Source organism: Apis mellifera, linkage group LG2, assembly GCF_003254395.2.
Source record: "Apis mellifera strain DH4 linkage group LG2, Amel_HAv3.1, whole genome shotgun sequence".
NCBI classification, from domain to species: domain Eukaryota; kingdom Metazoa; phylum Arthropoda; class Insecta; order Hymenoptera; family Apidae; genus Apis; species Apis mellifera.
Genome location: NC_037639.1, coordinates 4,756,446 through 4,772,370, shown reverse-complemented (window position 1 = coordinate 4,772,370; position 15,925 = coordinate 4,756,446). Strand labels below are relative to the sequence as shown.

Sequence of the window (15,925 nt, the reverse complement as noted above, 5' to 3'; positions counted from 1 at the left end):
ATACGGGCCAGGTATCTTCCCGGTTTTATATCGCCGGTCATAGAACCAGTCTCGCGTAACCGAACAGCCTGGAAGAATGGCCATGCGTCAAGATAATGCGACCGGATAAATGTAACCCTTTCCGGCAGAACCAGATATCGCCGATACATTGCTCCCGTGTATCGTTGTCCATTGCGATCCTCCTCTTGCGATGGAATTTGCATATTATTTACCGCTTGTTGGGATATTAAACCCTGTTAATGAGCGCCTTCGAGGAAGATTTTTACGGTTCCCGATTCAGATTCGAGAAAATAAATTTTTGTCTTTTCATCGATTCTTTCAGGATCGTGTGCGATTTAATTGGAAAACGGATTCGTCAAATTTCCATCTCTCGAGATCGGTGAATTTATCTTGTTGAGTTTGAGAAATTTTATTCTCTAATTTTTCTAAAATTAAAATTTCCCGTTCTTTTTATCATACAAGTATAATGATAATAGTCTTTTATGGAATACAAGAGAATACATTAAACGATATATGTAATGCATTGGAAAGGTTCTTTTTTCAAGATGTTTGGATAGCGAGATTTGCTCTTTTTCGCGTTTATGGAAATTGAAAATGGGATCGAAGGGGCGAGTTTCGAAAAGTTTGTACACGCGTGTTGTTAGCAAAATGGTTGAACTCGTATCGCACCCATTCAATTTACTCACGAGTCGGGATATACCTATCTGAGATATAAATTTCTGTATAGGATGTGGAGAAGGTTGGCGAAGAATTACGTGAAAGCGAAGGAAAACACGGCTCGCAAATCCTGTCTCGGTATATCTTGGTTTGTATCACTTTCGGTGGAAACTTTTAGCTTCTATAAATTTTCCATGCTGGCGAAATGAAAGTAGAACGCAGCGTGTTTAAATACGTGCGCATACGTGCACGCGTTTTATGTTGAATTTTATCGAACGAGTTTCTTAACATTCCATCCGAGTTCTACAAACTTTGAGAATTAAAAATTGCTGAAAAAACGGATAATGATGTGGAAACGTCTATTTTTCATTTTTTAATTATTATAATATATATAATATATCATATATGTATAATATATCATACTGTTTCAACGTATTAGATATTTTTGTGCGTTTTTACAGCTGAAACACGTTTATAACCATATCAAATTCTTTACTTTTGCAAAAATATATATTCTTTTTTCGCTAATTATTAGCAATGGAAAAATAATTTTTACGATGTTTTTGTAAAACAAAATAAAAGATACGGTATATTAAAATTTAAAACCTGTTTCACTGAAAAATATATATATATATATATTTACGGTTTAGTTATCGTATAAAATAGTTAAATTACATGCAATTATATGCAAATTTGCTCGTGAAAGGGATAAAAGATACGATTTGAATATCACGTATCAGATTTTGCTGATAATTATCAGATTGAAAAAGGACAAAAACATTTAATGTTAACAAAATTTATAGATACGATTCCTGTATAAATTTTAATTAAAAAAGGAAAAAAAAACAAATATATCTCGATATTCTCAATAATTTCGAAGAAAAATCAAATTTCCTAATATATCGTCTTCTCTTTTATAAATAAAAAACAGCAAAGATGAACGAAACGAAAAAAAGAGGAAGAAAAATGAATAAATTCCACGAAAAATGAACGCCTTTATGAAACACGTCCATGGAAAATTTTCGCAGGCCTCGTTAGAATAATTCAACCGATTCAACGCATCGTCCAATTACCTCCTACGACATTTCTCCGTAATTTACGTCCACGTTCCGTGGCATCCGTAGAAGGCGAGAGCCTTCAACGAGACCTGATTAGAAAAGCCCCACGTACCGGCTTCACGGCCAGTTTTCCTGGCAAAGGGATATAAGTCGAGATCGGGATGGAAAGAAATCGAGGAAGAAGTTCGAAGAAGAAGGTTTTTCATCGGGATTGGCTCGAAAATTTTCGCTCTTCCCAACTAGTTTCTTTCGAGTAATACTCCTCACCATTCGATCCAATTGACCACGAGCGATTAATGTAATTTACCAGAGGTGTAATCTCCTTTTCCAGACCCGCTTTTTCCATTGTTTGGGTTAACTCTTTTCATCGACGTTCTCGTGGTCGTTTGCAAAAAAAAAGAACGCATTACAACGAAGGTAAACAGAGAGAGAGAGAGAGAGAGAGAGCGAAAAACAGGTTGGAAATTTTCCGCTTTGTTGCCCTGAAGGGGCTCTCTGGTTCCCTTCCGGTGAACGATGGAAGCATCGTTGTTTCGGATAATTTTTATAACAAGGCCGTAAAAAGGCTCCTCTCCTTCTCTCCGTTTCTTTTCGTAGGCTTTTACTTTTCTCCTCCTTCCCTTTTTTTTTTTATTACGCGACAGACGTCGTATTGATTATTCAGATTCCGATTCGTTATGAATAAAGATCACATTGAAGTAAACTCCGCCGTTTACGGGGATGACTCTTGTTGCTCGAGTGGGGAAGTGAAGAAGTTTCTGATTTTTTTATATCCGCTGTTAACAGCAGGGAAAGTTTGGTCGTTAACGAAAATTCCCTTTTCTCCTCGCGACGCAACAAACTGTAACGAAGCACTCGAAGCATCTCGTTGTTTCGCAAGATCCCTTCTCTCTCTTTCTATCTATCTTGTGCAATTAAGATTATAAAGATAATCTTTGTCGATGTTCTTGCTCGATCGAATTTCATTAACATTATATTTTGCAATTCGTAAATATAAATTTCATTTACATATAAATTAATAAATTCGAAGTTTTCTAAAAAAAGATTCCTTAGTAATAAAATCTTAACAATTCTCAAGATCTTGATACAATTTTCATTAGTTGAAAAATGTAATAAAAGTTCATATATCAAATCAATATTCTGAATTGGAAACGTCCAAATTTTCATAGTTTTCATAAATTAATTTATACTACTTTCTGTTTTTTAGTTGTCCTTATTCTACGCAGAAATATGCGTTTTCCCGAAATCAATCAGGAAAATTAAAATTCTTTCCGCGCGAGATACTTCATCAAAAGAGCGCGCTACATTCGAATGGCTCTTTTTGTCGCGTCCGATGAAAGATTGTCCTCAAGATGAGAATGAATATCAAGCAGAAGAAAGGTTGAATCGTGCCTCGAAGTATTATCAGCGTTGCTCTCCGCGTCTGCCTTCTTGTACTCTTTGATACCTTTGAAGCCATCGTTCTATAAAGGTGTCAAATGACAGTCGCGACCAGTATTTTCACCGTGACAAAGTTTTCCCGTGTATTCCTATCCTATTTCTCCACGGAGAAACATTTTAGAATCATCTCTCTCTCTCTCTCGTGTTCTTCTAAAAATAAAAAAATTTCTTCTCCCCCTTTTTCGAAACGATAAATAATCTTTCTTAATTTTTCTACAATTGTTAATAAATATTTAACGAACATTCCAAGTCTCGTACACATTTTGCATCGAAATCGAAGCAAAAGAATAATAAAAAAAAAAAAAGAAATAGCGAGTCATCCGCCACGAACGCAATTAAATCCCCTAATAATCGTCGTGGCTCGTTGATCGCCGATAATTTGTTGTTTTCTTCGAGAAATATATCATCTCTTTCCTCGCTGCTGCACTTTTTCTCGGGGCGTCATCGATGATCCCCAACGAACTGTAACAGAACAGACTGGAGTCAATTATCGCGGCTGTAAAATTATCCCTTGCCAGTTGGTGGCGTTACGACGAATGTCTTCTTTCTGCTAGGCTACGGAACGGTTCAACAGACTCCTGCTCGTAGTATCCATCGATGATTCGAAACAGTGTTTCTCATTAGCCATTACGATTCTATTCTTTGATCATTCTTCTCCTGCATTCAAATCCAGTAAAACAAATAACATTTTCTGTATCCTTCAGAATAAAGACTTGCAGCACTTTCAAAAGTATTTTACCAATTCTACGAACGAATATTCAAATAATATTCTTTCCTGTATATCTTACAATCATTCAAGATTTCCAAGACACGTTGATCTCATAACAAACGATCCATTTTTCCTTCACGATTCACTTTTATATCCCAAACATCTGGCAAGGCGATTTTCAAACGAATCGATTCAAGTTCGATTCAAAAGAATTCGATTCAAGCGTTTTATTCCTGTTGCAAGTCGTAGGTCGCGCGGTTGGGAGGCACTGACTCGAGGCGTTGGTCTCTCTCCTCGTAGCCCTGAAATGACGAGGTGCCCTCGCGATTCGGGGCTCCCTCCTTCGATTCGCGTTTACGGTGTTCCGATTCCCACGACAAACCCTAGCCCCGGGGGCTGAAAAGTAGCGCCAGCGGATCCAGAAGACGGTAAGGGAGAGGGCGGTATGCCTAAATAAACGGTTTGCCCGGGACGTGTATATGAAAAATGAAAGAAACACGATCGCGGCGAAGAAGGGAGCAAGAAGAAAAGAGTGAGGTCGTTCGGAGCACGCAACCTAAAGATGATTACCTACCTCCTGGACCTTCTTCCACCCAGGTCCGTTCGGCCTCCGGCCAGAATGGGCCAGTAAACGGACCTTCCACCTCTTTTTCATCCTCCTCCTCCTCCTCCTCTTCTTCTTCGTAATCCTCTTCCTCCTTCGTTTTCCCCCTCCCCGGTGATCGCCCTTTACTTTTATTGCATCGATCTGGACACGGTTCGATCTCTTGGCTCCTTTTTCTAGCTTTCGTGACGCAGCACGCTCGAGGTTATCGTGTATTCCTTGAGGTTGTCGTGGTCACGGAATACACGGTGTAGAGTAGATGTTAGGCAACACGTATTAATCGCTAGGTCAAGTTTTCGATTCGATGGTTGCTGCTGTACACGTGGTGGAAGGAAATGAGAGATCCGAGGGAGTGGTTCTTTCTTCCTTTTTGCGTTTCCTTTTAAAAAATGAACGATGTGGTTCAGTCTACTCATCGTTCTAGTTCACGCGAGATAACTTCGTGGAAACTTCATTTAATAACGTTTGACCGTTTCATCTTGGTGTTTTTATTGATACTTGAAGGAGGATGTTGAGAAGCATTGAATGGTTTGCGTGTTCACACAAATCTGATGAAGAATTTTGAGAAAATTAAGAACTCTGATTCGATGTAAAGGAAACGAAATTGGAGAGTAAAAGTTGGATGATTTTTTGTTTAAATTTTATTATATCTATCCCAATTCGGGGATGTTTCAAAGGCGGGAGAGAATTCGAGGAATTTTTCCTCGCTTCATTTTATTACATTATAACTCTACGTTACCCGCGCCTTTCAATCATTCTGTAACCGGCGTACCAAGCTTCTTTTTTTTCACCTCACGTATATTTCTTCTACTTTATCTTCAAAGCACTCGCCTTATCCGTGTGCGGGGCAAGACGATGGCTGCTGCCATTTGGAATAACTCGTAATCAGTGAAATAACTTTCCGTGGAAATGATATTTACATATTTTTACTTGCGCGAGAAATAATGTAATATGTAATTTGAAATCTGCAATTTACGAAATCTTGCAGTCGTAACATGCGATTCAAGCCGTTGAAATTACGAAGAAAGAGACAGAGAGAGAGAGAAAGAGAAAGGAAGAATTAAAAATTGAAATTTAATAACGATCTTTTTCTCATTTAAAACAATTTTTATGAACGTAATATTGTGAAATCTACAATCTTCGAATTGAAATCAATCTTTCATCATGGACATAACGATCTTATAATATATAATATCAACTCGTATCGTTCGAATTCTCCTACGAAGTCAGCTTTTAACAACGATGGGATAAAATTTCTAAACGATGCAATTCGTTGAGAAGATAATTTCTAAAATCGATCGTAGTCGTATCTAAAATCGATCAAATCCCGTACGAATAGGAACGAAGGATGCACAATGGACGAGGAGAGCAGAATCGAAGCGCAGAACAATGCTTATACACGGCGTTGTGCTCGTTTTCTTCATCTCATCCCTCCTCGTTTTTCGTGCAGCCAACGATGCATTTCCCGTTGAAAGCCTATGGGCGCGCGAGCCTGTTGCAACGTTGAAATAGTAATCTTTGTATACACGAGGAATCCCTGTTTACCCGGTTGCTCACTCCGGTTGCCTTGGCCAGAGGCAACGCGACTTAAGACCGCCGTTTCCTTCCCTCTCGATTTTCCTCGTTGGATTCGACGCTCGTCGTCATTTCGTTCCATCCATTAGCCATCTCCTCTCTCTCTCTCTCTCTCTCTCTTTCTCCCCGAAATGGTACGAGCCTTCCAAGTTGCACAATAGCCACCGTTACGGGAGAAGCTTCCTCTCACGTTTATACCGGCGATCGTTTCCTCGCGGAGGAAATCTCGTTGTTTCAACAGCTCGTTCTTTCAATTAGAGTTTTTGCGCGATTTGTATTCGACGAATGGATCTCCGCACGATCATTGGCTCGGCCAGTTTATATAAGCGTGGAATCGGTAGAACTGGCTTAAAGGATGAAAGGGGGATCGTTTCATGAATGCGTTCCGTGGGGAAACGGTTACGGCGTTAAGTGTATCGTTGTTTGCCATCCGTTAAGGAATTGAACGAGACAGTTTAACATCACTGTCGAGAAACGCATATCTGTTTGGAAAATACAAATGTAATATCAAGAAAATTTGATGAAACGTGAAATTGTAAGAGAAACACTTCAAAGTATAGAAATTGAATGTCTGATATAATATGTCAAGGAAAAGGGGAAGATATTTGGGAAATTTCGAGTAACGAAAAGGATTATTTGCAGGACAGTGGGTGATATCACGGGGTGAGGCAAGAACCTACCGGCTTGTTGTTTGCGCGTAATAACGACAACTCGGTACCAAGAACTATCGAAGCGCTACTTCCACCTAAGTAAGTCTCGGCTACATCGATCCTAAGCACGCCGCGGAGCATAAATAGTAAAGGTACAAGACGTTTCACGTCAAGCTTAGCGGCGCGGCTTAGAAAAAGTGACAAATGGCCTGACGAAGTGCTGTCCTTGCGGCCATCGAAACCTTCCCTCCTGCCAGGGGCATATTAAGTATGGACTACGCATTCTCTGGGCTATGTCCACCACGCAACTATTTATAGACGACAGACCGATCGACCGTGATAGAAATGCCACGCTGAGAATTCTATGTCCCTTGCCTTTTCTTCTCTAGTTTTTTTTTTTTTTTTTTCTCTCCATTTTCCTCCTCCTTTGCTCGTAAACAGGGATGATACAAATGGGTATGCAAAGTAACATTTTTTTGCGTCTCGTTTTTGGAGAAAATTCAATACAATAATAGTTTTTCAATATTTGATTTTGCCATGGAAGATCGATTGGAGAGAATAAATTTTGTAATTAAGATATTTATTGGATGCTTATGCGAAGAAAATTCGTGCAATAGAAATTTAATAAGAGAAGCTCGATTTATTATAATATTATTATTGTAGAATAAATTTGGAGTGAACGATTCCATATGCGAATCGAAAAAATTAATATTCCTCGAAGCTCGATTTTCCAGTATATAACGCTGTAAATACAAAGTGTTCTCGATCGAGGAACAAAATTTCATTTTACTTGGAATCACCGGCAATCCTTGGTTCGTTATATTACCACCTCCTTACGTACGTAGATCGGATAACGAGCGCGGTAAATGGAAGCGGGCAGTGTTAATCAGCCGCCCTTGTTCCACGATGAATGAATCCTTCATAATTCCGGTGCCGTTCGCGGAATATCGAGTTAATGTAACCACAGATTTGTGGGTGAAAAATGGTAATGGCCGGCCCAACGGCAAAGAAGAGCCACGGCGGCGGGGGCATCGTACACGCGATGCGTGCGTGCAACTACCGAAGCGTTCCTCCTCTTTCCAGCGGTTGAGTTACTCGGGTTCCCGTCGATCGCGAGCCTCCACCAGGCATCGCTGCGCGGTGGAGGGCCCTCTCCACGGTTGGAAAAAGTGACAAACAACCCGGCAAGGGAGGGAAGGGAAGAGGTATCGTCCTCGCGCGCGAATCGTGCAAGAAGCGCATCGGCCGTATAAGCCGTTTTACCTGTACGCCGCGCGTTTAATTAACTAATTTATTTAATTGCTTAACGATTACCTTTGCCAACACGAAAACGTGTAATTTATTTTCGCCGTGTAACGAGCCGACCAAACCTCCCCCCCCGCCTATTTCGTTTTGTTGATTACGAGCTCGTGCTTGGCTGTCGTTCGTGATCACAAGAAGTCCCGAACGGTGTTAATTGTGATCGATCGTGATAATTGATTGGCCTCGTCCCTGTACGTGTTTCGTCGAGAACATCCCTTTTATTCGGAGAGACAAATTTTGACGGGAATGAAATGGCTTTAACTTACGGATCGAGTCAGGATTTTTAGGATCCTCGATCGTTTCTTCCTCCCTTTTGAAACAATTTTGTAAAAATATTATTATTTACACTGTTCGCGATTTTTAATTCGATGAATGGAAGTGCAAGCGACTCGGTGATCAATAGATTGAATTAATTAATGCCCTAAGAGCAATTTATCAATTTCCACCATCGAAAATGCGCCCCCCAAAGAGAGAAAGAGATGGTTGGAAAATTGTCGTTCGATAAACGAATTACATCCGAGCTATTACATAAACCTGATGATCCTCCGCACCTCGCGCGGAGCAACAACAGTAGGGTTAATTCATTGGTGGGACGATATTATTCACCTGTAGCTTCGCGTGTGCCTGCACACACGCGGCTGTTGATCGGATAGTTAGTCCCGGGGCGATCGGCCGAGTGCGTCGAGGCCGCGTCGAGTGAACAGCTCGTCGAAAATTGGTATTCCCCGGTAGGTATGAGTTAGCGGCATCGGTATGTGGGTATTATACCTTTTGTATTCCGATGTGACACGCCTCCGTCACGTTTGCGGCCGTACAACAACGACGACAGTCGTGTCGGCCACGGCTGAACGGCCTCTCACCGACGTATACGTGGACAACGATAAGACTCGTCTCCTCTCCTGTTGTGTCGTCGACGTTCGCGTACACCTACACACGGATATTCGAGAAAAAGGGAAAGAGAGAGAGAGAGAGAGAGGGAGAGAGGTAATACGTGGACGCGCGTACCAAGACAAGGGCGCCACAGACAGAAGGAGAGGGCCCATGCGGATGCCATACGTAAAGGCTCACTGGTAGCAGAGTACCAAGAGCCCGTATGTACGTTTGAGAATACATTATGTAAGCAAAAGGTAAAAAAAGGCCGGTGGAATAAGCCCCACCAGATTCTATCGAGTCACGTCCCTTCGTTCTACTCCTTTCCAACGCCTTCTTCTTCTTCTTCTTCTTCTTCTTCTTCTTCTTCTGCTGCTGCTGCCTCTTCTGCCTGTTCCTGTACCCCCGAGCCCGAACATCGTGGCCAACCAGCATCAGGGCATAGACCTTCGCTCTGTTATACGTGTACAGATATATATGTATATATATATATATATATAGTACGTATCCACCGATACCGATGTCGTTATATATACCGAAACCGAGCCACTGGCTTTCCTCGAGAGCTGAAGAAAGAAGGGATGGAAGAGAGAGAGAGAGAAAAAAAAAGGTGAAAACAATGCATCCTGGAAGCGATCGAACGAACTTCAACACCGGTATCGGGGAAAGAGAGAGCGGATCGAAGTTGATTCTTCTTCTTGCGGACGTTGAAGCGATACTTCTTCGATCCGACGATTAGCAAGCTTCCATCAGAGACCAGCTGGTGCATCGAAAGAATCTTTGAAGAGTCTTTTCGGGGTACTATTGCAATTATTCACTTTGTGATTGTTGAGGATATCTGAGAAAACTTTGATATTTTTTTATAATTTATGTAGTAACTTTCAGGTAAATTTTTTGATTATTTTTATTGTTTGGCAGTATTTTGATCAATATGCAATTTTAATTAATATTTCGTATCTTTTTTTTTGTATTTCATTTTCTATTAATCAAAGCATCATCATCGTGGCAAGAATATAATGAATATAATATTCTAAAAAAAAATTCAATCTTCTTTAATACATCTATTAATAATATATAATTCGAATTGTGTTCGGCAATATTTAGATTCTGTTATCATACGGATAACACTCGTAATCCGTATTCTCCAATTTCTTCACCAACCAGTCTTTCTTCAGAGCGACGTTGAACATAAATCTCTCCGAAGAAAAAAGAAAAGAAAAGAAAAGAAAAAAAAACACAACCTCTTATTTCCCTCGTTTGCAATTCCACGAAGGCAGCAAGTTGATTCACGAAATTCAAAATATTCAGAAGCCACGCGTGTCTCTCGGGGATCACGTAGCTCTGGTGGACAAGAAAAGCGTGCTCGCATTCGTACGATCGTTCATCGGTTGGATTCACCGTTTTCTAATCGTCGTTGTTTTCGAAAAGTCTTGGATGTCTTCGCGATCCCAGTCGCATAGATTATCGAGATTTAAAAGGAGAGTAACCGGTCAAGATGGGCAGTAAACCTTGGATCATGTTAAACGTTCCTTTTCTGCTCTTTTCTTTCTCATCATTTTCTTCCCTCTCGTCTCTTTTCCATTTTGATTGTGCCTTTGTTTCGATATATACACGTTTCAGTTACAATGCACCGTAGCTGCGATTTTTTTCTTTTTTTCTTTCGTTCTTTCTTTCTTTTTTTCTCTCTATTTTAATTAAAATAAAATCGCGATTCACTTCGTGGCAACAAACGTTCTATTTCATTTGGATTGCGTATCGCAAGATTGATTCAACGAGTCAGCCGGAAGATAAGGGTACGTTTTAATAAAATTGCCCGTACTATTCGAGTGATGTGTTATAAAGGAAATTACTTCCGTCCACGATCGGGGCTTAATAAAGAAGGAAACGAGTTGCACCCGTATCACTAGGTTTTAATAGAAATTTTTTTTCTGCTCTTTGTAGGACAGAATTCTTCTCAATACTTTTAAACTTTGTAAACTTCAATAAACTTGTTTCTTTCGATTTGGAGCAGCTAATAATAATAGAAATAGATCGACGAACAAATTTTTTCAATATCTCCATTTATTTAAAAAAAAATAAATAAATAAACGTGACATGCGTACGTATCCACATCAGTTTCTAAATGTTTAAAAAGAAGAATCAAAAAACATAAAAAACCACTTTCTAGAAAACTATTCCCGTCCCAGGAAAGTCAATTTTACGTAGTTTCGAATGAATCATTGAAAGGGTACGTTCTCACAGGAAGCACTCGACCGATAAAGCAAATTCCCTACTTTCGTTTCACATGGATGTACGTACGTGAACGCACGTTTCGATAAACGTGCAACATTTACGAACTTCGTTAAATAAATTCTAGAAACCAAGAAACCAGTGATCGCATTTTTCGCTGAAAATACGCAACAGATTACGCGCTCGCGCGATCCGCATTCGTTCGTTCGTTGCACCGATTCCAATGTCATTATACCCGTCTCGGGCGGAAGAAGAACTGGCTTGATCCGTGGAAGGTGCAAACCACCTCTTCGCGGTAAAAGTGCAGGTGCAGCAGCAGAGGTAGAATAGATGCCAGATCCAGTGGATGGGTTCACGGTGCTTACAATAAATTTCACGACGAAGCTGCGATCCAGATACAAGAGACATAGTCGGAACGAGAGAGTAAAAAGATAGAGAGGAGGGGAGGGAAAAAAGGAGGAATAGGAAGAAACGAGAGCGGGACAGAAACTGCCTCGTTCGATATTTCTTTCTGTCCCTTTTCCATTCCTCGTTCTTATTCTTCGTTCGTATATATATATATATACATATACACAGTCTCCAATATATTTTGCCGTTGACCCCGGAAAAAACCGGCTATCGAAAATCATTACTTCATTTTGCTTAATGAATTCTTTTGTTGGCTATTGATTAATACTTAACTCTTTTGTGCTGTGAACACCGGTGGACGAACATTTATGAAACGTATGCAGTAGTAGTTCACTGGCTTGATTATTGTTTCGTTGATTATTCGAGATAAAAATTGAGGATTAAATTTTTTTTACTTTTTTTTCTTTATAAAGATAGAAATAATGGATAATGAAAATTAAAAAGAAGTAGAATGGAAGTAGATTGGTATATGAGGAAAATAAATTATGAGTAATTCAGAGAATGTTAAAAGAAGTATGATAAGAAAGAATAATTTAATGAATATTTTGAGTTTCTAAATTTTTTTGACAATAATTTTAATTTAAATCATTTTTAACTAGTAATTTATTGTAATTTATTGTGAAGAAATTTCGAAAAAGTAATCGAATAAAATTACAGTTTTTATTATTGAAAGATTATTATATTTTATTTTTAAAGATACTTTATTCTTTTTAATATTGTGTTTCATAATTATTTTATTTTTTGTCTTTTATATTTGTTGAATATACTTTTATTCTCTGTTTATTCGTTTCTGATCGTAATTTATTTAAATTTTCATTTCATAGCTTTTTTTACCATCTGAATTCTAAAAAAATATATTATTTTTAGAGTGCTTGAGCAGAAAGCATTGCAATTGTTGAAGAAAATTTTGTGTATCATCAATTATATCGTAATTAAATTCCTCACAAAGTAATATTTTATAAACTTTTAAATGATTTAAGTTTCTCGTGAAACATTATTTATTTAATTAATTATCGAACAATATAATTGTTGATTATTGTTTATTATATAAGATTCAAGATAAGAAAGATAATATTTTTTTAGAATTTAGCTTATTGTTATTTGCTATTGGATAGTTTAGTTAAATATTTCGTTGAATCGTTTGTTTTTTAATAACAGAAAAAGATTAAACAATTTTTTAAATTAATCTACGTATTAAATTATTATATAATTAAATTAAATTATCATATTGTTACGTGAAACGGTGTGAATAACACAAATCGAGGCACGAGAAATGTAAATATCGACTGTTATTGATATCGATTTAATTCAGTCGTATTCGGGACACGGAGCGAAACAGACGTGTCGCTCTCCGTTCCTCGATAGAATATTGTATTATATAGTAAAATAATTAATTTTTTTTATAAATAATTATAAATTGATTAATTATTGTTATAAAAATTGTATAAATAAAAACATGTTATGGAAAAAACGAGTGCAAGTCGGATTCAACAATATTACATGACAATATTACATAAATAATAATATTATATTTATTTATAAATTATTTTTTTGCATTATCTTCCCTTCAAGTTTATAATTTTTTTCAAATATAAAGTCCAATGATTAAAAAAGGAATAAAAAATCAATTTTATTTTTCAAATTTCATTAATATTGGTATAATTAGATAGATAAAGATATCATTATTTATGTCATTCTTTCATTTAAATTATATATTATTATTTAATTGTTTCAGAAACCAACACTGCGTTTAATATCGTAGAATTTTTTATGATCCGTGTACATTTTGAAATATTTGTGTGGTGTAATGGGCACTTGAAGAGAAAATGATATGGAGAGAACGAAGGAAATAATGATATTCATACATGACTCGATAGTTTAATAAGCCTTTCAATGTTTCAAAATTTATAACGTGCCATTTAAGTTGAATATTCGAGAATGTTAACTTATTTATGCACGACATTATGAATACGTCGAATACTTCGTTTAAAAACTTTGTAAGTTTTTAATTTTATCGTGTAAACTTTCAACTTTTAATTTTAAATATTTTGCAGTTTTTATTGTAATATAATATTTATTACAATAAAATATTTATAGAAAAAAGAATTATAAGAAATATGAACAAAATTTTAAGAAGAAATTTCGCTCAACGGTGAAAAAAATTTCTACGTATCAAAACGCGGCAGTGTTTTGGATTATTCAAAATTAAATTTAAATAAAAGGAAAAGAAAAAGAATCGATTCAACTCTATCACAACTACTCCCGTACGTATTTTCCAACATCTCTACGAAAGTAAAACCAACACGGTTACCCAGATCATTCGAAAGACTCGCTTCTAATTTGCCTTCGAATTCCACGGTTTCACGAGACCTGAACGCTTTCCCTCGACAAATCACGAAGCGTGACAGTCGCAACGGAGCAAACTAACGATTGTTTCTCGGATACGTGCACAGCGTGGCAATGATCAATACATATCGCGCGCAACTTGTCAAAGTCGAGCCACCGCGAGATCGTTAGAGGCATCACAGACTCGACTTCAATTATTATCCTCGAATTTCATCCGCTGTATCTGTATGTGTGTGTGTGTGCACGCTTACAAGCTCAAGAAACGCGTCTTCTCCTCTGTACGTATAACGAACGATCGAACGAGATACAGAGTCGGGTTTATGGAATGTTTCGCTTCTAAGAGGATAGACAGATAATGTATCTTCTTCGAGGGTGCACCATTGTTTGTAAGTATCTGGTCGACTTGTGTGATAGCATCTATCTATATGAAATATTTATCAATGTAAATATTTTAATATCGTAATTAAAGTTATTTTCATATTTATTTCTATATTTGTCGTTACAATCGATGTATTCTTGCAAGTAATACATAGGTTCGTAATAATGTATCTAGAAATTTTTTAAAAAAAGAAAGAGATGGAAATTTAGATAATTCTACGAGCAAAATTCTACTATAGGGTGATAAGAAAAAAGAGATTCGATATTCGTGAAGCTTAATATTCAGTATATATTTAATCATAGTTTCCAAAAAGTAATTCTTTTTCTGTAAAATTAATTTTTATTATTTGGTAAGATTCCATTGATTCCTTTGCAAAATTAAACTCGTTATATTTTTTACTTTTCTTGAATATTATATTCTCTTAAATATTATAACTCTTGTAAATATCAAATCTCGTTTTCTTATTATTCTATGTATATTCTTCTATAAGAAAAAAGAGATTCGATATTTGTGAAGCTTAGTATTCAGTATATATTTAATCATAGTTTCTTTTCCTGTAAAATTAATTTTTATTATTCGGTAAGATTCCATTGATTCTTTTGCAAAATTAAACTTGTTATATCTTTTACTTTTCTTGAATATTATATTTTCTTAAACATTATAACTCTTATAAATATCGAATCTCTTGTTATTCTATGTATATTCTTCTATAAGAAAAAAGAGATTCGATATTTGTGAAGCTTAGTATTCAGTATATATTTAATCATAGTTTCTTTTCCTGTAAAATTAATTTTTATTATTCGGTAAGATTCCATTGATTCCTTTGCAAAATTAAACTCGTTATATTTTTTACTTTTCTTGAATATTATATTCTCTTAAATATTATAAATCTTATAAATATCGAATCTCGTTTTTCTTGTTATTCTATATATATTCTTCGTGTATCTATAAGTATGCATCTCGAAAGAACAAACGATCGAAAATGAAAACGTGCATCGTACAGATTCCCGTTAGTTTTCCTCGTACGAGAAACGAGTCGTGATTCTGAACCACAAAACTGGGAACCGGAAACCAGCGATTTCAATCTCAGTTCACCGGTTGCATGCCTCGCGGTTAAATTAACGTCAGAATCGATGCGGCAAACTATCCTCGTATTTTTCCCCCTTTTAATTATTATATAGCTGACTCGTCTGCTCGAATTTTTTTCTTTCCTATTTTTTTTTTTTTTTTGTTCCCTTCCTCTTGTCGAAACAATTATATACATATTTACGAATATGTTGAAATACTTGCAGGAATACTGGATCGCGTAAATGAATTTTTGAAAGGATTATTAATTTCTTTTTAAGATTTTTTCATTATTAAAATTTCTTTTTTTTTTTAATTTTTGATAGATTGGTAGATTTTATTTATAAGAAACATATATTTTTTTAAAAATATTCATACATTTAGTGTTACGTAACTTTAATGAAATATCCAAATTAATTAATAAACAAATAACAAAATAATAGAGATCGGTATAATTGAAAGTTTCTTATAAATCGTTTTGATTTGAAAAATTTCTTGTCTTTCTCTCTCGTGTTCTAATTCTCGAAGATAGAAATGATATTGAATATAAATAGTTAAATAAATTAATATTTCTAAGATAAGAATATTTGATCAATAGTGTGATATTTTAATTGGTAAAGTATTCAAAGTGAA

The 15,925-nt window shown here is 36.5% G+C and overlaps 1 protein-coding gene across 7 annotated transcripts in view; it reads left to right on the top strand.

Annotated features, from left to right (window-relative positions):
- LOC411452 (band 4.1-like protein 4A) overlaps positions 1 to 15,925 on the top strand; it is a 63,600-nt gene that overhangs the window by 25,182 nt on the left and 22,493 nt on the right. The window lies entirely within an intron of this gene.